The sequence below is a fragment of the Lathyrus oleraceus genome, chromosome 2 (genome assembly GCF_024323335.1).
Source record: "Lathyrus oleraceus cultivar Zhongwan6 chromosome 2, CAAS_Psat_ZW6_1.0, whole genome shotgun sequence".
In the NCBI taxonomy this organism is placed as follows: domain Eukaryota; kingdom Viridiplantae; phylum Streptophyta; class Magnoliopsida; order Fabales; family Fabaceae; genus Lathyrus; species Lathyrus oleraceus.
Genome location: NC_066580.1, coordinates 257,226,238 through 257,251,134, shown reverse-complemented (window position 1 = coordinate 257,251,134; position 24,897 = coordinate 257,226,238).

Below are 24,897 nucleotides of genomic sequence, written 5' to 3'. Positions count from 1 at the left end.
ATGCTTTTAATTATAATATGAAATTTTATTATGGAATTTAAATTGTTGTGTGTGTTACTTGCGATTTTGTTGCCATGATATTAGATGATTTGAATGTCATGTAATCATATCAAGTACATAACATATGAATTGAGGTTGTGTAAACATCATAATTGCATTTGTGTGCATTAAAATATTATGTTGCATTTTTATTTAAATTAAGTGTTACATGATCAACATGTGTGTGTGTTTTGAGAGGTGTAGCATCCTATGTGAAAATGTTGTTAAAAATATCTTATTTAATTATAATTATGTTTTGGGGAGTTAGGATGTTACAATAGTGGTATCAGAGTAGGTCGGTCCGTCCGGTCAGATTGTTATGATATGTATCTTCCCTTGTATACGGCTTGTGAACGAAAACACTATCGATACTCATTTGTTTTTCTAACCACTTGTTTACCGTAATGGGTTTGAAACAAGTGAGGGAGAAGCTTGTGCTTCTCTAAGATGTTTTAGGTGTGGGGAGTTGGTTCAGTGTGATGTTGTTATAAGGGTACATGTGTGGTTTAGAAGCTTAAGGGTTAGATGAGTGAGTCATATCTGACTCTGTTTCTTAAGAAATCTTCGAGGGAAAAATATTTTTAAGTGGTAGAGAGTTTTAACACCCCAAATTCGATTAATTAATTTAATTTAATTATTTATATTTTTATTTAATTATTTGGTGTTTGATGTGTCTTTAAAAGAAGGCATGTCTTCCAATTCAGAAGAGGGGACTAGTGGCTTGTTCCAAACTCATAAGAAGTGGTTTGGGGCTCATAAGTAGGGTTCATGGGTTCAGAAGAGGGTAACTGGTTCTAGAGAGAACCAAATATTGAGTTGGTACCACATGCATATGCATAGAGTTGCATAGTTGAGTTGCATTGAATAATGAATTATATGTATAATTGTTGACTTATGATTGATTGATGAGTCAAAGTATGAGATTATGATGAGATAGAATGTTAATTAAATTTTGTAGAGGTGTTGTATTGTTATCCTACCTTGCAATATATGCCTGTTATTATTGTTTGTTATTTCTCACACCTTCTGTTCAAATGTTACCTTTAGATGGACATCATGCAGATACTCAAGATTACAAACATTGTTGTGCATGGAATCTAGCTCCTGGAGCTATTTCCTTTAGTTTTGTTATTTTAGTTTTGGTCATGCTCTAATGTGCAATGCTGGAAAGCGGTTTTCTTTGTTTTATGTTGAGATTATCTAAGAGACAATGTATGCTCTCGTATGTTTATCTTTTGTTGTGATGAGCATTTGGAGAAGGAATACGAGGCAATGCTTTTAATTATAATATGATGTTTTATTAAGGGATTTAAATTGGTGTGTGTGTGTGTGTGTGTGTGTGTGTGTGTGTGTTATTTATGATTCTGCTGCCATGATATCAGATGAGTTGAATGTCGTTAAATATCCTAAGTACATATATGATGAATTGATGTCGTGTAAACATCCTAATGAAATTGTGTGCATTAAAATATTGTGTTGCATGTTTATTTAAATTAGTTGTTACATATCTGATTTATTTAATAAATTATTTAATAGAGAAAACAGGAGTTAGTAGAGAAATAAGGGGCAATGAGGATATTTAGGAGAATAGGTTAGGGGTAGTAAAGGAAATACCTAAATGAAGAGGTTAAATTTTATTTTTAAATAGGAGATTGGGTGGAAAATTAAATTTATTATTAATATGAGTTTAATAATTAAATTAGAAAAATATAATAATGTGAGTTTTGGGTGATAGTATGAATTAAAAGTATTAAGGGCTAATTAGATAGTTAGGAAGAATTGTGTAGAAAATCATAAGTATATATTCTAAAATGTGAGAACCCTGAAGCTTGAAGACGAGAGGAAACCCATTGGAGAAGAGATTTTTTGCTGGAATTATAAGGTATGAGGGAGAATAACTTTAAATAAGGCTTTTGCATGAGAGATAAGATAAATGAGTCCTTTACCTCTAATATGGCATTTGGTTGTTCATGAAATTTTGAGTTTCTACGATATTATAATGTTGATTGGCTGAATTGATGTGTGGTTTCAAGTATAATTTGGTATGAAATTATTGTTTTTAGATTGTTACTATTTTCCTTCATTGTCGAAGGTTTGAAGCTTGGGGGGTTAATATGTTTTCGAGAAAATTGAGAATTATATGTCTTAAATTATTGTTTTAATTATTAGATAATTGTAATATGTGAAATTTTAAAGTGGAGACTTTTTACGGAATCGAAATCGTAGGTCTGGAAAGGCTTCTATGGTGGAAAACACACAAATGTAAAGTTTGGGTATTTACCCACGAATTCTGGAACTCGGTTATGGATGACGTCCGTTAACCCTCATGAGTTCTGCTATGCCTAAATGAAAGTATCATAACTTGAGTTTCATAACTCAGAATGATACGCGGTTCAAAGTAATTCGAAAGCAACACATACTACTATATTACAGTGATAACTTAACAGGATGAATATGCACTTAATGATGTGAATTTACTATTTTACTTAATATGTAATGTCGATGGTTGTGTTTCTTGCTGCTGAGTTGAGTTTTATGTGTTGTGTTGTCATGCGATTCCTGTAAACTGTTGTTAGGTATGTTTGAGGTGACTTAAATTAATTAATTTCATGATTATATTAGGTTCTTAGGTGTTAATTATTGATTTTCAAAAATTATTTAATTGTTATAATTAAATCGATAATGTTATTTGGTGATGTTATGTGATTAACGAAAGATGATGTTTTGTATGCATAAATTTAGTTGTATATGGTTTATGAATATTTGAGTTGTGTGAGGCTTGCGGTGGTGGTAGTTCGAAGAGGAAACTATGTTCTTGTATGTATATTTGTTTTGATGTTGTTTATGGAACATTTTATGATTCATTATTGTGATCATTATGTTTTGCGTAATGAGTTGATTAAATTGATGTGTTGTTTGAAATATAATTCTGTTGAGATGAATTATTAGCATGTTTCTATTGTATTATTGATTGATAATGTGCAATTTATGATTTTTGTGTGATGTAATCCAGTGAGGGGGTGACTTCAGTCGTCAACCCATTTACCTTAGTTTCATAAGAGGGGTCTTAACTCATTGATTTAATAATATGATCATGCATCTTAAGAGTTGTATGACGAGACTTGCTTTCTAGTTCATAATAGAGGACTAGTGGCTTGTCCAAAGCTCACAATAGAGGGCTCATAGGTTTAGAGGATGTGGCCCATGGGTGTAAGAACAAAAATTGTTCTACAACAGATTCCATGATTTTGATGATAACAAAGGATGAAACCAAAAATGGCACCCTAACGAAAAGTTTCTAAGTGTGCAGGGTTCTAAAGAAAGAAGAAATAAATCTGATGATGTCATCAGATGCAAAACAAGATCAGATGCAAAATCTCAAGTATCAGAAGCATCTAAAGAGAAATCTCGTTTTAAGAAGCTCTGACTCTGGACAAAACTGCAAGTATCAGAAGCATCTGAATATGAAGTAAAGTCTAGAAGCTCTGACTCTGAACATATGCCTTCTGCAAACTCTGAAGTTATCAGCGCCATCTGAACATTCAAGAAATAACATCAGAAGCAAGTTTCTCCAGATACACGAAGACTTTAATCAGAATTGTTAATCATGATGAAGTAACGTTTAAGCCAAGTTAAAGTTCTGCAAATGGATTTCCTCAATTAGAAAGAGACGTTAATCTCCACTTCCAAGAGAGAAGATACTAATTGTGGTAAGTAGTCACTTCTAAGTGAAAAAGTCTACTGCAGAAGCTATTAATGGAATGGCGTAACTACATCTCAATATCCAACAGATTCAACGCCACTTCAACTCTACTTCAACTCCTATAAATAAGAGAAGAAATCTCATTCAGTATACACGAAGAAATCACTAGCCAAAACTATACTGAAATCATATCACGCTCAAGAAAAACATCTTTGTTCTTCAAAGATTTTCACTAAGCTTTTGCTTATCAAGTGAAAAAATTTGTTCTTAAGTTTGTAATATTTGCTTTCTTAGAAGCACTCTAGATTACACATCTTGTATCTAATTTTTATTTGATTTCCTCAAGTGACTCTTTGCAGTCTGTAGACTTGAGAGGACTAAGAGATTTTCTTCTCTCTTAGGGGTTGTTTGTAATCTTTCAAGATTAGTGGATTAAGTCCTTGTTGAAGGCGAAATCACCTTGGCCGGGTGGACTGGAGTAGCTTTGTGTTATAAGCGAACCAGTATAAAATCATTGTGTGATTTCATTTTGCAAAAGCGCTTATTTTTCAAACAATTCAAACCCCCCCTTTCTTGTTTTTCTCACCTTCAATTGGTATCAGAGCTCCGGCTCTGTTATTGATTTTCAAATCAAACACTTAACCGTGTAGAGAGATCCAGTGCGAGAAAAACAAATGGCCCACTCAAATGAGAAAGATTCTTACAATGCCAAGCCTCCTGTTTTTGATGGAGAAAAGTTTGATTACTGGAAAGATAGAATCGAAAGTTTCTTTCTGGGTTATGATGCTGACCTCTGGGACATTGTCACAGATGGATACAAACCTCCAACCTTAAATGGAGCTGAAGTTCCCAGAAGCAAAATGTCAGAAGATCAGAAACGTGAGTTCAAAAATCATCACAAGGCCAGAACAATACTTCTAAATGCTATATCATACAACGAATACGAAAAGATCACCAACAGAGAGACGGCTAAAGATATACTTGACTCTCTGAAGATGACCCATGAAGGAAACTCCCAAGTCAAGGAGACGAAGGCTCTGGCGTTGATCCAGAAATATGAAGCCTTCAAGATGGAAGATGACGAAGCTATAGAAGCTATGTTTTCCAGATTTCAAACTCTTATTGCAGGTCTTAAAGTGCTAGACAAAGGATACACGACTGCAGATCATGTTAAGAAGATTGTCAGAAGTCTGCCAAAGAAATGGAGACCTATGGTTACTGCTCTGAAGTTATCAAAGGATCTGAACAGTATCAGCCTTGAAGAACTTGTTAGTTCTCTCAGAAGCCATGAGATAGAACTAGAGGAGGATGAGCCTCAGAAAAGGAACAAGTCAGTGGCGCTGAAATCCAGACCTGAAAGACGGAAGTCAGACAGAACCAAAGCTCTCCAGGCAGAAACTGCAGATACTGACGACTCTGAACCTGAAGACTCTGATGATGAAGAAGAACTGTCCTTACTAACCAGAAGAGTTAAGCAACTCTGGAAAAGAAGGAACAACAACAACTTCAGAAGATCAAGACCCAGAGGGGATAGATCAGAGTCAACTTCAAAAGGTAAACCTAATAAAGATATTACCTGTTTTGAATGTAAAGAAACAGGTCATTATAGAAATGAATGCCCCAAGCTGAAGAAAGATAACTCTAAGAAAGAAAGCTTCAAGAAAAATGCCTTCAGAACAAAGAAGGGATTAATGGCCACCTGGGACGATAGTGAATCAGGATCATCAGAATCTGACTCTGATGAACAAGCCAACGTAGCATTCATGGCTACCACATCCAGCAGCTCAGATGAAGAATCTGAAGAGGTATTTTCTGAACTTTCTAGATCTGACTTAGAATCATGTTTATCAGAAACTCTTACCTCTCTTCAGAAATTAAAACAAAAAGTTAAAAGCATTAAAGGCCTTCTTAAAGCAAAATCTGAAGAATGTAGTGAACTTGAGACAACAATTCTAGCACATGAAGATACAATCAAATCTTTAACGTTAGAAAGAGATGGAGCTAAAACAAAAAGCTTAAAATTAGAAGAAGCGTTGTCTCAAGCACCACAAACTTCAAATGAAATTATTTATAAATATGAAGAAGCCTTTCAGAAGTTTCTGAAGAGTGGAATAGATAGGAGTATTATGGCATCCATGATTTATGGAGTAAGTCAGAATAATAAAAGGGGAATTGGGTATGATTCTGATTCTGATAAAACTTCTACCAGTAACCAAATTAAATCACCTTTTTCATACCACTATACACACACACAAGAACACAAATTTAAAAATGCTAGAAGACCCAAAGTTGTAAGAAACTCTGGGAAAACTAATCTGAAAGGACCCAAGAGATTCTGGGTACCGAAAGATAAGATTATCTATGTTGCAGATATCCTATGCAGCAAAGTTCAGACACCAGTCATGGTACCTGGACTCTGGATGCTCGCGACATATGACGGGAAGAAAGTCTATGTTCCAAAGCCTGGAACTTAAAGACGCTGGCTTTGTAGGCTTCGGAGGAGATCAGAAAGGAAGGATCAGAGGCTCCGGAACTATTGGTAATGGTACTCTTCCCTCTATATCTGATGTTCTTTATGTAGAAGGATTAATGCATAACTTGTTATCCATAAGTCAATTAAGTGATAACGGTTATGATGTAATCTTTAATCAAAAAACGTGTAAAGCCATTAGTCAGAACGATGGCTCTGTCCTTTTCACAGGCAAGAGGAAAAACAACATTTATAAAATAAATCTTTCTGATTTAAAAGATCAAAATGTTAAATGTTTAATGTCAGTTCACGAAGAGCAATGGGTATGGCATAGACGCTTAGGCCACATTAGCATGAGGAAACTTTCTCAGCTAACTAAACTTGAGTTAGTCAGAGGCCTACCTAAACTGAAGTTTTCTTCAGATGCTCTGTGTGAAGCTTGTCAGAAAGGAAAGTTTTCAAAAACATCTTTTAAAAAGAAAAATGTTGTTTCTACCTCCAAGCCTCTGGAGCTTCTTCACATTGACTTATTTGGTCCTGTGAAAACAGCATCAGTCAATGGAAAGAAGTATGGACTTGTAATCGTTGATGATTACAGCCGCTGGACATGGGTAAAATTCCTAAAGCACAAGAGTGAGTCTCACTCTGTATTCACCAGTTTCTGTTCTAAAGTGCAAAAAGAATTTGACTCTAAAATTGTTAGAGTCAGAAGTGATCATGGTGGAGAATTTGAAAATAAAGATTTTGAAGAACTATTTGATTCTAATGGAATATCCCATGATTTCTCCTGCCCTAGAACTCCACAACAAAATGGAGTTGTAGAGAGGAAGAATAGGACACTTCAAGAAATGGCCAGAACCATGATCAATGAAACAAATGTAGCAAAGCACTTTTGGGCAGAAGCTGTAAATACAGCGTGTTATATTCAGAATAGAATCTCTATTAGACCTATTCTGGAAAAGACTCCCTATGAACTGTGTAAGGGAAGAAAACCCAACATCTCATATTTTCATCCTTTTGGATGCATTTGTTTTATATTAAATACTAAAGAACATCTGAACAAGTTTGATTCCAAAGCACAGAAAGGTATTATGTTAGGATACTCAGAACGCTCTAAAGGCTACAGAGTATACAACACAGAAACCAAAATTGTGGAGGAATCAATTCATGTTAGATTTGATGATAAGCTTGACCCTGAAAAGTCAAAGCTAGTTGAAAAGTTTGCAGATTTAGAGATCACTCTGGTAGAATCTGAGAAAACTCCAGAAGCAACTGTCACTCCAGACTCTGAAGAAATTAAATCTCCAGAAATTCCAAGGAAAGTCAAGAGTCGTAGCAACGTATCTGAAGATTTGATTTTGGGAAACAAAGATGAACCTGTTAGAACCAGATCTACCTTCAGAACTTCTGAAGATATTCCTCTGGGACTAGTGTCTCTGATTGAGCCTACGTCCTGTGATGAAGCTCTTCAAGATAACGATTGGGTGGCAGCTATGCAAGAAGAGTTGGATCAATTCTCCAAGAATGATGTCTGGGATCTCGTTCCTAAACCCAGAGGCACTCATGTCATTGGAACCAGATGGGTTTTCAGAAACAAACTGAACGAGAAAGGAGAAGTTGTCAGAAACAAAGCACGACTGGTAGCTCAAGGTTATAGTCAACAAGAAGGTATTGATTATAATGAAACTTTTGCTCCAGTCGCAAGGTTAGAGTCTATTCGTCTTCTTGTATCTTTTGCTATTAATCATTCTATCAAATTATACCAAATGGATGTCAAGAGCGCATTTCTAAATGGTTATATTTCAGAAGAAGTGTATGTTAATCAACCTCCTGGTTTTGAAAACTCAAATTTTCCAGAACATGTTTTCAAACTTAAGAAATCCTTATATGGACTTAAACAAGCTCCCAGAGCTTGGTATGAACGCTTAAGTAATTTTCTTCTGGAACAAAATTTTATCAGAGGGAAAGTTGATTCTACACTCTTCTGTAAAAACCATAAAAATGATCTCGTGATATGCCAGATTTATGTTGATGACATTATTTTTGGTTCTGCTAATATCTCTGTTTGCCAAGAATTTTCTAAGTTAATGCAGGCAGAATTTGAAATGAGTCTAATGCAAGAACTAAAGTTCTTTCTGGGAATTCAAATAAATCAAACTCCAGAAGTCACGTACATTCATCAAAGCAAGTACATTAAAGATGTTCTGAAGAAGTTTGACATGACTGAATGCAACTCTGCAAAGACTCCTATGCACCCAACTTGCATTCTGGAGAAGGAAGAGGTAAGCAACAAGGTTTGTCAGAAGCTCTATAGAGGTATGATAGGCTCTCTTCTCTATCTGAATGCTACTCGTCCTGATATTCTCTTTAGCGTTTGTCTTTGTGCCAGATTCCAATCAGATCCTAGAGAATCTCATTTAACAACTGTTAAGAGAATTCTTAAGTATCTGAAAGGAACTCCTAACCTGGGCCTGATGTATGAGAAAACATCAGAGTATAGGCTTTCTGGTTATTATGATGCAGATTATGCAGGAGATAGAATAGAACGTAAAAGCACATCTGGAAATTGCCAGCTTCTGGGAAACAACTTAATCTCCTGGGCTAGCAAAAGACAGTCAACAATTGCTCTATCAACTGCAGAAGCAGAATATATCTCAGCGTCACTATGCACAACTCAGATGCTCTGGATGAAACATCAGCTAGAAGATCTACAAATCTTTGAGAGTAACATTCCTATTTTTTGTGATAATACTGCTGCTATTTGTTTAAGTAAGAATCCCATTCTACATTCCAGAGCCAAACACATAGAAATAAAACATCATTTTATTAGAGACTATGTTCAGAAAGGGATAGTAACGCTGAAGTTCATTGATACAGAATATCAATGGGCAGATATCTTTACTAAGCCTCTAGCTGAAGATAGATTTCTTTTCATCTTAGAAAATCTGAACATTAAAAATTGTCCTGAGTAAAATTTGGCTCTGAACATGTAAAATGAGACTCTGATAAAAACAAATACACTTCTGCCTCTGACTCTGATACTTCTACCAAGTTAAGAAGATATCTGAGTTAGAAATCTTCAGAAATCCTTTGGTATTCCTGAAGATCAGAAACATCAACATGTGGGGAACATGCGTCTAACCCTAGAACTTCTAGACAGCTGTCAAAAGAAATCAAAGGTCAGAACGCTTGAAATCTCCTCGAGCAGTGTGCTTACTGTTGGGATTAGACATTCATTAATGAGCTGTAATCATTTTTCCCTAAACGTGCTATTTTGGTTTTTGTGCTAACGCTGGTATGTGTGTCGTTTTGCATGTGTTTTTACCCTTAGTATATAAACACTTTTCTCACATTTCACACACTTATCACTCTCACTCACTCTTAAACCCTAAACCCTCTCTCGAAGTTTTCTCTGCAACCTTCTCAGTTCTTCATCTTCTTCATCAATCTTCGTCATGAATCCTCAAGAGCAAGAAGTTTTTAACTTCTCCCAACAAATGGAAGCCGCTTCTAACCCCCAAACCTCAAACACTCAAACACCCATGGTTGTAGACGTTACCACGACCCCAGTTTACAAAGAACCTCACATTTTGGAACGTGAACAACACATTCATCTTTCAACTCCCTTTGAAGGTTTGGATGTACTGTGTGAATCGCTGGTGGATTTTGAGAATTTGAGAAGAAATGGCGTTGATTTAACTGAAGATCTTCGCAAGCAAGGTTGGGAAACCTACTTCAACAGGCTTTATGGTCCAATCTATCCTCTTCTGGTGAAGGAATTCTGGAGATGTGCAGATGCTGATGATGAGTTCATTGTTTCTTTTGTTCTGGGAGTGAAGATCATTATCACAGAAGCGTCTATTGCTTCTTTGCTGAATATGGAGAAAGCTGGAGGTAAAAGGATTTACAACATTCCTCCAAGGTCCAAGCGCATCACAGAAGTCATTAACCCTACAATCTTCAAAGCAAATGTTGAAGGAAACCCCTCTAAGAACAAGGAGCTTCATCAGAACCTCCGAGTTTGGCTGAAGATTATCCTGGGAACAATCCATCATCGTCCAGCCTCCAACTCTTCAGATTATATTAATGCTGATCAGAAATGCATCCTCTACTGTATTCAGAAGGGTATCCCTATCAACCTCCCTGTTCTCCTCTTCAGATATCTGAGGGATTCAGTCAGAGAAACAAGGAATAATATGAAGCCCAGATCCTACATTCCTCTGGGTAGATTGCTCTCTGACATCTTCATTGAGCATGGGCTGGTAGATGCTCTGGAGAAGACCAGATGTATGGATGATCTGGCAATTGACGTTGGAAAGCCTCTGAATGCCAAAAATCTGAGGAGTATGGGAATCATCAAAGACATCAGAGTCAAGCCCACTATGAATGTGACCTGGGAAGCTCTGAAGGATCAGAGGAAGATGCCTCATGGCCTTGAAAGGTTCTTCAAGAACGAACCCAGAGATGCCATTGCTATCTACCTTCAGGATCGTCTGGATGAAGGTATTGATATTTCTGATTTCCGCCTTGAAGACTGTCTGGACTCTGTAGAAGATCTGGTCAGATACAAAAGAGGCCTTTCTGAGAAGAAGATAGCTGAGGAAGCAAGGAAGGCAAAGAAAGCCAGACTTGGAGAAACCTCTGGAACCAAATCTCCAGCTCCTCTGCAAACTTCTTCTTCTGGTAAGTCCATTCCTCCTGTTACTTCTGTACCTGTAATGGCTTCTTCTACTCCTCTCCCAACACCTCCCATATTTACAACCTCAGAAATACCACCTTCAATCACCAGAACCTCTCAACCTCCACCTGTTCTAAAAATTGCTCGTACTTTTACAACAACCTCTGACCCTAATCAACTATATCACCACAGCTCTTCCTCATCCTCTGATTATGAATCACCCCCTTACCATTCACCTTCCTCTGACCAAGAGTCCTCTGACCAAGAGTCCTCTGACCAAGAACACTCTGACCCAAACTCCCCAACAATAGCTGAAATTTATGCTAAAAATTTCGCCCCACAAACTCAAACACAATCTGAAGTAACCTCTCCCCTCCGAACTTCTCTTCCACAACAAACAACCACTATCTCCTCTGAAAATCAAACCTCACTTCCACCACAACAGACAACCACCACACCCTCTGAAACCCAACCACCTGTGATTCAACCATCTGAACCTTATATCACTCCACCATTTATTCCCGCTGTACCTGGACCAGACTCTGACCCTTTAGACCTAAATCCACTATATGCTTCATCCCCTAGTCTTCAACCAGACGCAGATTCTGAACTTCAAGCAGAATCTGAACCTCATCAAACTGAACCTCAACCTCTAAATCTCAGCCCTCAAAACTCTCCACCTCATTCACCTGAACCTGAACCTAAAATTATCATACCTACCCTTGAGGAGGCCATTATACAGGTTGCAGAATCCTCAGTCCAGAAGATCAAGTCTCTGGCTAAAAATTCTGAAGTCAGTGATGATCCTAAATCTGTTAGGACACACTGGAACAGAGTCATTAGTTGGATGACCTCTGAGTCTTATAGGCTGAAGAGTATCTCTGAACAAGTCAGAAATGGCTACATCAGAGACTCTGAGGAAAGACTCCAAGAGAGACTGGCTAGAGAAGCTGAGGCCAGAAGGTTAGAGGAAGAAAGATTGGCTAGGGAAGCTGAAGAAGAAGCTAAGAGGTTGGAAGAAGAACGCCTGGCAAAGGAAGCAGAACTTCTAAGGATTCAGGAAGCTGAAGCCAAGGCTAAGGCAGATGCAGAAGCCCAAGCTGCTGCTGAAGCTGAAGCTCAGTAGGCTCTGATTCAGGGGGAGTCTTCCTCTGCGATCCCTCTGATTCTTAACACTCTGAAGGAGATCAAGCAAGATCAGAAAGAGATCAAGCAAGATCAGAGTGAGCTCCGGGCAAGGATGGACAAGCAAGACGCTCTAAATGAAAACCTCCAGAATATGTTTGCTATGCTACTACAGAGACTTCCTCCTCCTCCAAACCCTTAGGCACTTAGGATTTATTTTTGGTTGCCTAGTGTTTTTGCTTCTGTCTTTTCTTTTTTAGCTCTGATATTCTCTTGAATCTGATGTTTTGACTGCTGCTTGCCTTTGTGCTTTTGTTTAATGAAGTGTTTTTCTCTCTATTATTCTTTTTATGTTTTATGCCTTTTTGATTATGCCAAAAAGGGGGAGAAATTATTAAATAGCTCTGATGAAAATTATGTCTAAAACCTTAAGCATTCTGCAACAATTATAGAAATAGTTCTGATATAATTAGCTCTGATTAAATAATAGCTCTGATTAAATAACTCTAACATTAAAATTAAGAAATTGCAGAAAGTTTTCAGAAATCTTATTGCTTGGAAAGCTCTGGTAAGAATTTCTGAACTCCCTAGTACTAACTCAGGGGGAGCTTTTGTCTATCTGATCTAATATTTTTCATGTTTCATCTGATAATTTTATTTGTTTTGTCATCATCAAAAAGGGGGAGATTGTAAGAACAAAAATTGTTCTACAACAGATTCCATGATTTTGATGATAACAAAGGATGAAACCAAAAATGGCACCCTAACGAAAAGTTTCTAAGTGTGCAGGGTTCTAAAGAAAGAAGAAATAAATCTGATGATGTCATCAGATGCAAAACAAGATCAGATGCAAAATCTCAAGTATCAGAAGCATCTAAAGAGAAATCTCGTTTTAAGAAGCTCTGACTCTGGACAAAACTGCAAGTATCAGAAGCATCTGAATATGAAGTAAAGTCTAGAAGCTCTGACTCTGAACATATGCCTTCTGCAAACTCTGAAGTTATCAGCGCCATCTGAACATTCAAGAAATAACATCAGAAGCAAGTTTCTCCAGATACACGAAGACTTTAATCAGAATTGTTAATCATGATGAAGTAACGTTTAAGCCAAGTTAAAGTTCTGCAAATGGATTTCCTCAATTAGAAAGAGACGTTAATCTCCACTTCCAAGAGAGAAGATACTAATTGTGGTAAGTAGTCACTTCTAAGTGAAAAAGTCTACTGCAGAAGCTATTAATGGAATGGCGTAACTACATCTCAATATCCAACAGATTCAACGCCACTTCAACTCTACTTCAACTCCTATAAATAAGAGAAGAAATCTCATTCAGTATACACGAAGAAATCACTAGCCAAAACTATACTGAAATCATATCACGCTCAAGAAAAACATCTTTGTTCTTCAAAGATTTTCACTAAGCTTTTGCTTATCAAGTGAAAAAATTTGTTCTTAAGTTTGTAATATTTGCTTTCTTAGAAGCACTCTAGATTACACATCTTGTATCTAATTTTTATTTGATTTCCTCAAGTGACTCTTTGCAGTCTGTAGACTTGAGAGGACTAAGAGATTTTCTTCTCTCTTAGGGGTTGTTTGTAATCTTTCAAGATTAGTGGATTAAGTCCTTGTTGAAGGCGAAATCACCTTGGCCGGGTGGACTGGAGTAGCTTTGTGTTATAAGCGAACCAGTATAAAATCATTGTGTGATTTCATTTTGCAAAAGCGCTTATTTTTCAAACAATTCAAACCCCCCCTTTCTTGTTTTTCTCACCTTCAATGGGTTCATAAGAGAGGACATAATTCTAGAGAGAACTTAAAATTGAGTTGGTACCATATGCATATGCATAAAGTTCATAGTTGAGTTGCATTGCATAATGAGTTATATGCATAATTGTTGAGTTGTGATTGATCGATGAGTTTGGGTGTGATATTATGATGAGATATATTGTGAATGAAATTCTATAGAAGTGATGTATTGTTATCCTACCTTACAGTATATGCCTGTTATTATTGTTGGTTATTTCTCACCCTTTCTGCTTCAATGTTGTCTTTATATGGGCATCATGCATATACTCCAGAGTAGACATATTGTTATGAGTGGAAGCTAGCTCCTGTAGTTTTGTTATTTTAGCTTTGGTTATCCCCTTATGTGCAACCTTGGGAAGCAATTTTCTTTGTTTTATGTTGAGATTTTCTGAGACACAATGTATGCTCTTGTCTGTTTATGTTTTGATGTGATTTGCATTTGGAGAAGACTTACGAGTTGATGCTTTTAATTATAATATGAAACTTTCTTATGGATTTTAAATTGGTGTGTGTGTTACTTACGATTTTTCTTCCATGATATTAGATCTTTTGAATGTCATGTAAACATCCCAAGTACATATCAGATGAATTGATGTCATGTAAACATCATAATTGCATTTGTGTGCATTAAAATATTATGTTGCATTTTCATTTAAATTAAGTGTTACATGATCAACATGTGTGTGTGTTTTGAGAGGTGTAGCATCCTATGTGAAAATGTTGTTAAAAATATCTTATTTAATTATAATCATGTGTTGGGGAGTTAGGATGTTGCAATAGTGGTATTAGAGTAGGTCGTTCCGTCCGGTAAGGTTGTTATGACATGTACCTTCCCTTGTATACGGCTTGTGTATGAAAACATTATCGATACTCGTTTTTTTCTAACCACTTGTTTACAGGAATGTGTTTGAAACATGCGAGGGAGAAGCTTGTGCTTCTCTAAGATGTTTTAGGTGTGGGGAGTTGGTTCAGTGTGATGTTATTGTAAGGGTACATGTTTGGTCTAGAAGCTTGAGGGTTAGATGAGTGAGTCATATCTGACTCTATTTCTTAAGAAATCTTCGAGGGAAAAATCTTTTTAAGTGGGAGAGAGTTTTAACACCCCAAACTCAATTAATTAATTTAATTTAATTATTTATATTTTTATTTAATTATTTGGTGTTTGACGTGTCTTTAAAAGAAGGCATGTCTTCCAATTCAGAAGAGGGGACTAATGGCTTGTTCCAAACTCATAAGAAGTGGTTTGGGGCTCAGAAGTAAGGTTCATGGGTTCAGAGGAGGGTAACTGGTTCTAGAGAGAACCAAATATTGACTTGTTACCATATGCATATGCATAGAGTTGCATAGTTGAGTTGCATCGAATAATGAATTATGTGTATAATTGTTGAGTTGTGATTGATTGATGAGTCAAAATATGAGATTATGATGAGATAGAATGTGAATTAAATTTTGTAGAGGTGTTGTATTGTTATCCTACCTTGCAGTATATGCCTGTTATTATTGTTTGTTATTTCTCACACCTTATGTTCAAATGTTGCCTTTAGATGGACATCATGTAGATACTCAAGATTACAAACATTGTTGTGCGTGGAATCTACCTCTGGAGTTATTTCCTTTAGTTTTGTTATTTTAGTTTTGGTTATGCTCTAATATGCAATGCTGGGAAGCGGGTTTCTTTGTTTTTTGTTGAGATTTCATGAGAGACAATGTATGTTATGATATGTTTATGTTTTGGTGTGATGAGCATTTGGAGAAGACTTACGAGTCGATGCTTTTAATTACAATATGAAGTTTTATCATGGGATTTAAATTGGTATGTGTTTTTTATAATTTCGCTACCATGATATAAGATGAGTGGAATGTCATGTAATCATGCCAAGTACAAATCAGATGAATTGATGTCGTGTAAACATCCTAGGTACTTTTGTGTGCATTAAAATATTGTGTTGCATACTTATATAAATTAAGTGGTACATGATCAGCAAGTGCGTGTGTTTTGAGAGGTGTAATATTCTATGTGAAAATGTAGTGAAAAATCTCGTATTTAATTATAATCATGTGTTGGGGAATTTGGGTGTTACATTAGTGGTATCAAAGTAGGTCGATCCGTCCGGTCAGGTTGTTATGTTGTGTTTGTTCCCTTGTATGCGACATGTGTGTGAAAACACTATTGATACTCATTAGTTTTTCTAACCATTGGTTTTTAGTGTTTTCACTTGAGGGTTAATTAGGTAATTAAAAAGAATTGTCTAGAAAGAGGCAAGAAGAGAACTCTAAGTATATCTTCTAAAAGGTGAGGGAGAACCATTGGAGAAGAGCTTGTTTGCTGGAATTTTAAGGTAAATGGTGGAATAGCTTTCAATAAGGCTTATGCATGAGGCATAGGACAGAGGAGTCCTTTACCTCTAATAGGGTATTAGGTTGTTCATGAAATTTTAAGTTTCTATGATATTCTGATGTTGATTGGCTGAATTGATGTGTATTTTCGTAAAGAATTTGGTATGTGATTACTGTTTTGAAATTGTTAATATTATCTACTATTGTCGAAGGTTTGAATAATTGGGGTTAATATGTTTTCGAGAAAATTGAGAATTATATGTCTTAAATTTTTGTTTTAATCATTAGATATTTGTCGTATGTTGAATTCTAAAATTGAGGCTTTTTACAAAATCAAAACCGGAGGTCTAGAAGGGCTTCTATGGTGGAAAACACAAAAAAATAAATTCTGGGCATTTTGCCAACAGATGCTAGAACTTAGTTACGAACTGGACATGGGAAAAAATACAGCTCTGGGTGACGTCCGTCAATCCTCATGACTTCCGTTATGCCTAATGAAAAGTGTCATAACTTGAGTTTCGTAACTCTGAACGATATGCGGTTCAAAGTGTTGGAAAGAAAACACGTAGTACTATATCATGGTGATAACTTAACAAGCTGAATATGCACTTAATGATGTGAATATACTATTTTACTTAATGTATAATGTCGGTGGCTGTGTTTCTTATTGCTGAGTCGAGTTTTACGTGTTGTGTTGTCATACGATTCATGTTAACTGTTGTTGGGCATGTTTTAGGTGACCTAAATTAATTAATTATATTATTATATTGGGTTGTTGGGTGTTAATTGTTGATATAGAAAAATTATTTAATTTATATAATTAAATTGATGATGCTATTTGGTGTTGTTAACTCGAGCCGTCAATGCATTTATGTTAGGATCTAAAGAGGGCTCTTAACTCATTTATTTAATGATATGATCATACATCATTAGGGTTATGTTTATAGGCATGTCTTCTAGTTTCGAAGGAGAACTAATGGCTTATTCCAAGCTCACAAGAGGGGTTTGAGGTTTCAGAAGATGGGGCTCATGGATTTAGAAGAGGGAACCATGTTCTAGAGAGAACTAAATATTAAGTTGGTACCACATCCATATGCATAGAGTTGCATAGTTGAGTTGCATTGCATAATGAGTTATATGCATAATTATTGAGTTGTGATTGATCGATGAGTTTGGGTGTGATATTATGATGAGATATATTGTGAATGAAATTCTATAGAAGTGATGTATTGTTATGCTACCTTGTAGTATATGTCTGTTATTATTGTTTGTTATTTCTCACACCTTATGTTTAAATGTTGCCTTTAGATGGGCATCATGCAGATACTCAAGAGTAGAGACATTATTGTGCGTGGAATCTAGCTCCTTGAGCTATTTCCTTTAGTTTTGTTATTTTAGTTTTGGTTATGCTCTAATATGCAATGTTGGGAAGTGGTTTTCTTTGTTTTATGTTGAGATTTTCTGAGAGACAATGTATTCTCTCATATGTTTATCTTTTGGTGTGATGAGCATTTCGAGAAGACATATGAGGCAATACTTTTAATTATAATATGAACTTTTATTAAGGGATATAAATTGGAGTGTGTGTGTGTGTGTGTTATTTATGATTCCGCTGCCATGATATCAGATGAGTTGAATGTCGTTAAACATCCTAAGTACATATCTGATGAATTGTTGTCGTGTAAACATCCTAAGTGAAATTGTGTGCATTAAAATATTGTGTTGCATGTTTATTTAAATTAATTGTTACATATCTGATTTAGTTGCTTAAGAAACTTTCAAAGGATTTTTTTTAAGTGGGGGAGAGTTGTGACACCCCAAATTTGATTAATTAATTTAATTGAATTATATAGATTTTTATTTAATAATTTTGTGTTTCATGTGCCTTTAAAAGAAATTTGGTGATTATATGTGTTGTTATTGGTAGGGTATGGTAAGAATATATGATTTTGGTAGAATAATTAGAAAATAACTAGAGTACTAGAAATAAATAAAAATACAAATTTGTCGTAAAGGGGCAAAGAGGATATGTAGGAGAATATATTGAGGGTACTAAAGAAAATACCTAAATGAAGAATTAAGTTTTATTTTAAAATAGGAGATTAGGTGGAAAATTAAAATTATTACTAATACGAGTTTAATAATTAAATTAGAAAAATATAATAATGTGAGTTTGGGGTGGTAGAATGAATTAAACGTGTTGAGGGCCAATTAGGTAATTAAAAAGAATTGCGTAGAAAATCCTAGAGCTAGAAGACGAGAGGAAACCCATTGGAGAAGAGCTTTTTGGCTGGAATTATAAGGTAAGGGGGAGAATAGCTTTCAAAAAGGCTTATGCATGAGAGATAGGGTAAAGGAGTCCTTAACCTCTAATAGGGCATTTGGTTGTTCATGCAATTTTGAGTTTCTATGATATTATGATGTTGATTGGTTGAATTGATGTGTGGTTTCATGTATAATTTGGTATGAGATTACTGTTTTTAAATTGTTACTATTTTCCTTCATTGTCGAAGGTTTGAAGCTTGGGGGTTAATATGTTTTGGTGAAAATTGAGAATTATATGTCTTAAAGTGTTGTTTTAATTATAAGATAATTGTAGTACGCTAAATTTTAAAATCGAGACTTTTTACCGAATCGAAATCGGAGGTCTGGAAAGGCTTTTATGGTGTAAAACACAGAAATCTAAAGTTTGGGTATTTACCCACGGATTCTGGAACTCAGTTATGGATGACGTCCGTCAACCCTCATGACTTCCGCTATGCCTAACAAAAAATATTATAACTTGAGTTTCATAACTCAGGATGATACGTGTTTTGAAGTGTTCGAAAGCTAACACATAGTACAATATCACGGTGATAACTTAACAGGCTATATGTGCACTTAACGATGTGAAGTTACTATTTTCCTTAATGTGTAATGTCGGTGGTTGTGTTTCTTGTTAGTGTGTTGAGTTTTATGTGTTGTGTTGTCATGCGATTCATGTTAACTATTATTAGGTATGTTTTGGGTGACTTAAATTAATTAATTACATGATTACATTGGGTTATTGGGTGTTAATTATTCATTTTGAAAAATTATTTAATTCTTAAAATTAAATCGATAATGTTATTTGGTGATGTTATGTGATTAACGAAAGATGATGTTATGTATGCATAAGCTTAGTTGTATCTGCTTTATGAATATTTGAGTTGTGTGATGCTTGTATGTGAATATGCATAATTGTTGTTGTGGTGGTGGTAGTTCGAAGAGGAAACTATATTGTTGCATGTATATTTGTTTTGGTGCTGTTTATGGAACATTCTATGATTCATTCTTGTGATAATTATGCTTGCACAATGAGTTGATTAAATTGATGTGTTGTTTGAAATATAATTTTGCTGAGAAGAATTTTTAGCCTGTTTGTATTGTATTATTGATGGATAATGTGCAATTTATGATTTTGGTGTGATGTAATCTAGTGAGGGATGACTTGAGTCGTCAATGGATTTATGTTAGGTTCATAAGAGGGGTCTTAACTCATTGATTTGATGATATGATCACGCATTTTAAGAGTTGTATCAAGAGACATGTTTTCTAGTTCAGAATAAGGGACTAGTGGTTTGTCCAAAGCTAATAAGAGGGGGCTCATGGGTTTAGAAGATGTGGCTCATGGGTTCAAAAGACAGGACACGATTCTAGAGAGAACTGAATATTGAGTGGGTACCACATGCATATGCATAGAGTTGCATAGTTGAGTTGTTTTTCATAATGAGTTATATGCATAATTATTGAGTTATGATTGATTGATGAGTTTGGGTGTGAGATTGTGATGCGATATCTTGTGAATGAAATTGTGTAGAGGTGATGTATTGTTATCCTACCTTGCAGTATATGCATGTTATTATTGTTGGTTATTTCTCACCTTTTCTGTTTGAATGTTACCTTTATATGGGCATCATGCAAATACTCAAGAGTAGAGATATTGTTATGAGTGGAAGCTCCTAGAGCTATTTTCTTTATTTTTTTTATCTTAGATTTGTTTATCCTCTGATATGCAACCTTGGGAAGCGATTTTGTTTGTTTTAGATTTAGATTTTCTGAGACACAATGTATGCTCTCGTATGTTTAAGTTTTGATGTGATGAGCATTTGGAGAAGACTCACGAGTTGATGCTTTTAATTATAATATGAAATTTTATTATGGGATTTATATTGGTGTGTGTGTGTGTGTGTGTTATTTACGATTCTACTACCAAGATATCATATGAGTCGAATGTCGTGTAAACATCCCAAGTACATACAGATGAATTGAAGTCGTGTAAACATCATAAGTGTATTTGTGTGCATTAAAATATTGTGTTGCATTTTTATTTCAATTAAGTGTTACATGATCAACATGTGTTTGTGTTTTGAGAGGTGTAGCATCATATGTGAAAATGTTGTTAAAAATATCTTATTTAATTATAATTATGTGTTAGGGAGTTAGGATGTTAAATTAGTGGTATCATAGTAGATCAGTCAGTCCGACTAGGTTGTTGTAATATGTATTTTCCCTTGTATACGATTTGTGTATGAAAACACTATTGATACTCGTTTGTTTTTATAATCACTTGTTTACAGGAATGGGTTTAAAATAAGCGGGGAAGAAGCTTGTGCTTCTCTAAGATGTTTTAGGTGTTGGGAGTTGGTTCAGTGTGATGCTATTGTAAGGGTACATGTGCGGTTTGGAAGCTTGAGGGCCAGATGAGTGAGTCATATCTGACTCTGTTTCTTAAGAAATTTTCGAGGGAAAAATCTTTTTAAGTGGCAGAGAGTTATAACACCCCAAATTCGATTAATTAATTTAATTGAATTATTTAGATTTTTATTTAATTATTTGGTGTTTGGTGTGTCTTTAAAAGAAGGATTGTCTGGTAGTTCAGAAGAGGGGACTAATGGCTTATCCCAAACTCATAAGAGGGGGCTTGGAGCCTAAAAGTAGTGCTCATGGTTTCAGAAGAGGGTACCTGGTTCTAGAGAGAACCAAATATTGAGTTGGTACCACATTCATATGTATAGAGTTGCATAGTTAAGTTGCATTGCATAATGAATTATATGTATAATTATTGATTTGTGATTGATTGATGAGTCGGAATATGAGATTATGATGAGATAGAATGTGAATTAAATTGTGTAGAGATATTGTATTGAATTCTACCTTGTAGTATATTGTTGTTATTATTATTTATCATTTCCCACCCATTCTATTTGAATGTTTCCTTTATATGGGTATCGTGCAAATACTCAAGAGTAGAGACACTACTGTGAGTGGAGGCTAGCTCCTAGAGAAATTACCTTTAGTTTTGTTGTTTTAGTTTTGGTTATGCTCTGATATGCAACATTGGGAAGCGATTTTCTTTGTTTTTGTTGAGATTTTCTAAGAGACAATGTATGCTCTCATATGTTTATGTTTTTGTGAGATGAGCATTTGGAGAAGACTTATAAGTCGATGCTTTTAATTACAATATGAAGTTTTATTGTGGGATTTAAATTTGGGTGTGTTTTTTATGATTTCGCTGCCATGATATTAGATGAGTGGAATGTCATGTAAACATGCCAAGTATAAATCAGATGAATTGATGTTGTGTAAACATCTTAAGTACAATTGTGTGCATTAAAATATTGTGTTGCATACTTATTTAAATTAAGTGTTACATGATCAACAGGTGCATGTGTTTTGAGAGGTGTAACATTCTATGTGAAAACTTTATGAAAAATCCCTAATTTAATTATAATTATGTCTTGGGGAATTAGGGTGTTCCATTAGTGGTATCAGAGTAGGTCGATTCGTCTGGCAAGGTTGTTATGATGTGTTTGTTCCCTTGTATGCGACATGTGAGTGAAAACACTATCGATACTCATTTCTTTTTCTAACCATTGGTTTTTAGGAATGGGTTTGAAACAAGTGGGGGAGAGGTTTATGCTTCTCTAATATATTTCAGGTGTGGGGAGTTGGTTCAGTGTGTTTCTACTATAAAGGTACATGTATGGTTTGGAAGCATGAGGGCCAAACGAGAGATTCATATCCGACTCTATTGCTTAAGAAAATTTCAAGGACAAATATGTATGGTTTGTTATAATATGTATTTTCCCTTGTATACGACTTGTGTATGAAAACACTATCGATACTCGTTTGGTTTTCTAACCACTTATTTACAGGAATGGGTTTGAAACAATCGGGGGAGAAGCTTGTGCTTCTCTAAGATGTTTTAGGTGTGGGAAGTTGGTTCAGTGTGATGATAATGTAAGGGTACATGTGTGGTTTGGAAGCTTGAGGGTCAGATGAGTGAGTCATATCCGACTCTGTTTCTTAAGAAATATTTGAGGGCAAAATCATTTTAAGTGGCAGAGAGTTGTAACACCCCAAATTCGATTAATTAATTTAATTGAATTATTTAGGTTTTTATTTAATTATTTGGTGTTTGGCGTGTCTTTAAAAGAAATTTGGCAATTATATGTGTTGTTGCGGTGTAATTGTAATTGTAGGGTGTGGTGAGAATATATATGAGATTGGTAGAATAATTAGAAAATAACTAGAATATTAGTATTTTTAATTAATATTAGAAATAAATACAAATAGAAATTTATGGGTTTATATCAGAAATTATTTAATTAATTATTTAATAGAGAAAATAGGAGTTAGTAGAGACATAAGAGGCAATGGGAATATTTAGAAGAAAAAGTTAGGGGTAGTAAAGGAAACACCTAAATGGAGAATTAAGTGTTATTTTTAAATAGGAGATTAGATGGAAAATGAAATTTATTATTAATACGAGTTTAACAATCAAATTAGAAAAATATGAGTTTGGGGTGATAGTATGAATTAAAAGTGTTGATGGCTAATTAGATAATTAAAAAGATTTGTGTAGAAAACTCTAAGTATATATTCTAAAAGATGAGAAAGAATTAGGTTTTATCCAATTCTTAGAGAACTTGAGAAAGAGGAAAGAGGAAAACCCTAGAGTTAGAAGAGCAGAGGAAAACCATTGGAGAAGAGCTTGCTTGCTGGAATTCTAAGGTAAGGGGGAGAATAACTTTCAATAAGGCCTATACATGAGAGGTTGGGAAGAAAAGTCCTTAACTTCCAATAGGGCATTACGTTGTTCATGAAATTGATGCTTTTTACATAATTGAAATTTGAGGTCTGGAAGGGCTTTTTTGCTGGAAAACGCAAAAAAGTAAATTTTGGATATTTAGCCACAAATTCTGGAACTTAGTGACAAACTGGCCATGGGAAAAAAACCATTTCTGAGTGATGTTCATCAACCCTCATGACTTCCTCTATGTCTAACAAAAAATATTATAACTTTAGTTCCAAAACTCAGAACAAGACGCGGTTCAAAATGTTGGATATCTAACATGTAGTACTATCTCGTGGTGATGCCTTAAGAGACTGAATGTGCATTTAATGATGTTAATATACTATTTTAATTAAGGTGTAATGTCGGTGGTTGTGTTTCTTGCGGTTGAGTTGAGTTTTATGTGGTGTGTTGTCGTGGGATTAAAATAATGTCGGTGTAATATACTCTAAATGATGCCAAGAAACATAATTTAATATACTCTAAAATGAATTAATTGCATGATTACATTGGGTTGTTGGGTGCTAATAATTTATTTAGAAAAATTATTTAATTTTTATAATTAAATCGATAATGCTATTTGGTTTTATTATGTGATTAACGAAAGATAGTGTTTTGTATGTATATATTTAGTTCTATATGGTGTATGAATATTTGAGTTGTATGATGCTTGTATGTGTATATGCATAATTATTATTATGGTGGTGGTAGTTCAAGGGGGGGAACTACGTTCTTGTATGCTATTTATATTTTGATGTAGTTTATGGAACATTATATGATTAGTTATTGTGATCATTACGTTAGTGCAATGAGTTGATTAAATTTATGTGTTGTTTGAAATATAATTCTATTGAGATGAATTTTTAGCAAGTTTGTGTGGCATTATTGATTGATAATACGCATTTTGTGATTTTGGTGTGATGTAATCCAAAGAGAGGATTATTTGAGTTGTCAATGCATTTACATTAGAATCATAAGAGTGGTCTTAACTGATTAATTTGATGATATGTGTGACACCCTGTTTTTCTAGAAATTATTTATATTAATTAATTATAATTTTATGTGTGTAATTATTATTTGTGTGATAATTGAGATGTGTTAGGGTAACAAGGGTGGGTGACCCTTAGGTAGAGAGTTTGACGAGTAATTAGAGGTTGGTAGATTTATTTAGAATTATTTAATTGATTAAAATAATGTTTTAGTGTTATTATTTAAATGAAATAATAAAATAAAAGTAAATAATGAGTTTGGAGTGGAAAATGCGAATTATGGAGAATTAAAATAAGTAATGTAAGTTAGTAATAAGTTGGGCATTAGTGGTATATTAAAAAGATAAAAATTAGGTTTTTAATTTATGAGGAGAGAAGTGAGGTGAAACTTTTGGAATTAGAGAAAAAGAGGCAAGAGAAGAGAAAAACAAGGAAAACCTAAGGAGAGCTCTAGGGAAGAGAAGTCAGAGCCAAAATCTTGGATTTTTCTGGAATTACAAGGTAATGGTGGGAATTTTGTTCGATAATAGGGATATGAATGAAAGGGTAGAGGAAGGTTTAATTATTCTTGGATTGATGATGAATGTTGATATTTGTTGAATAAAATTTATGTTCTAAAGTGTTCATGTATGTTCACCATGGATGAAGTTTGCAGTT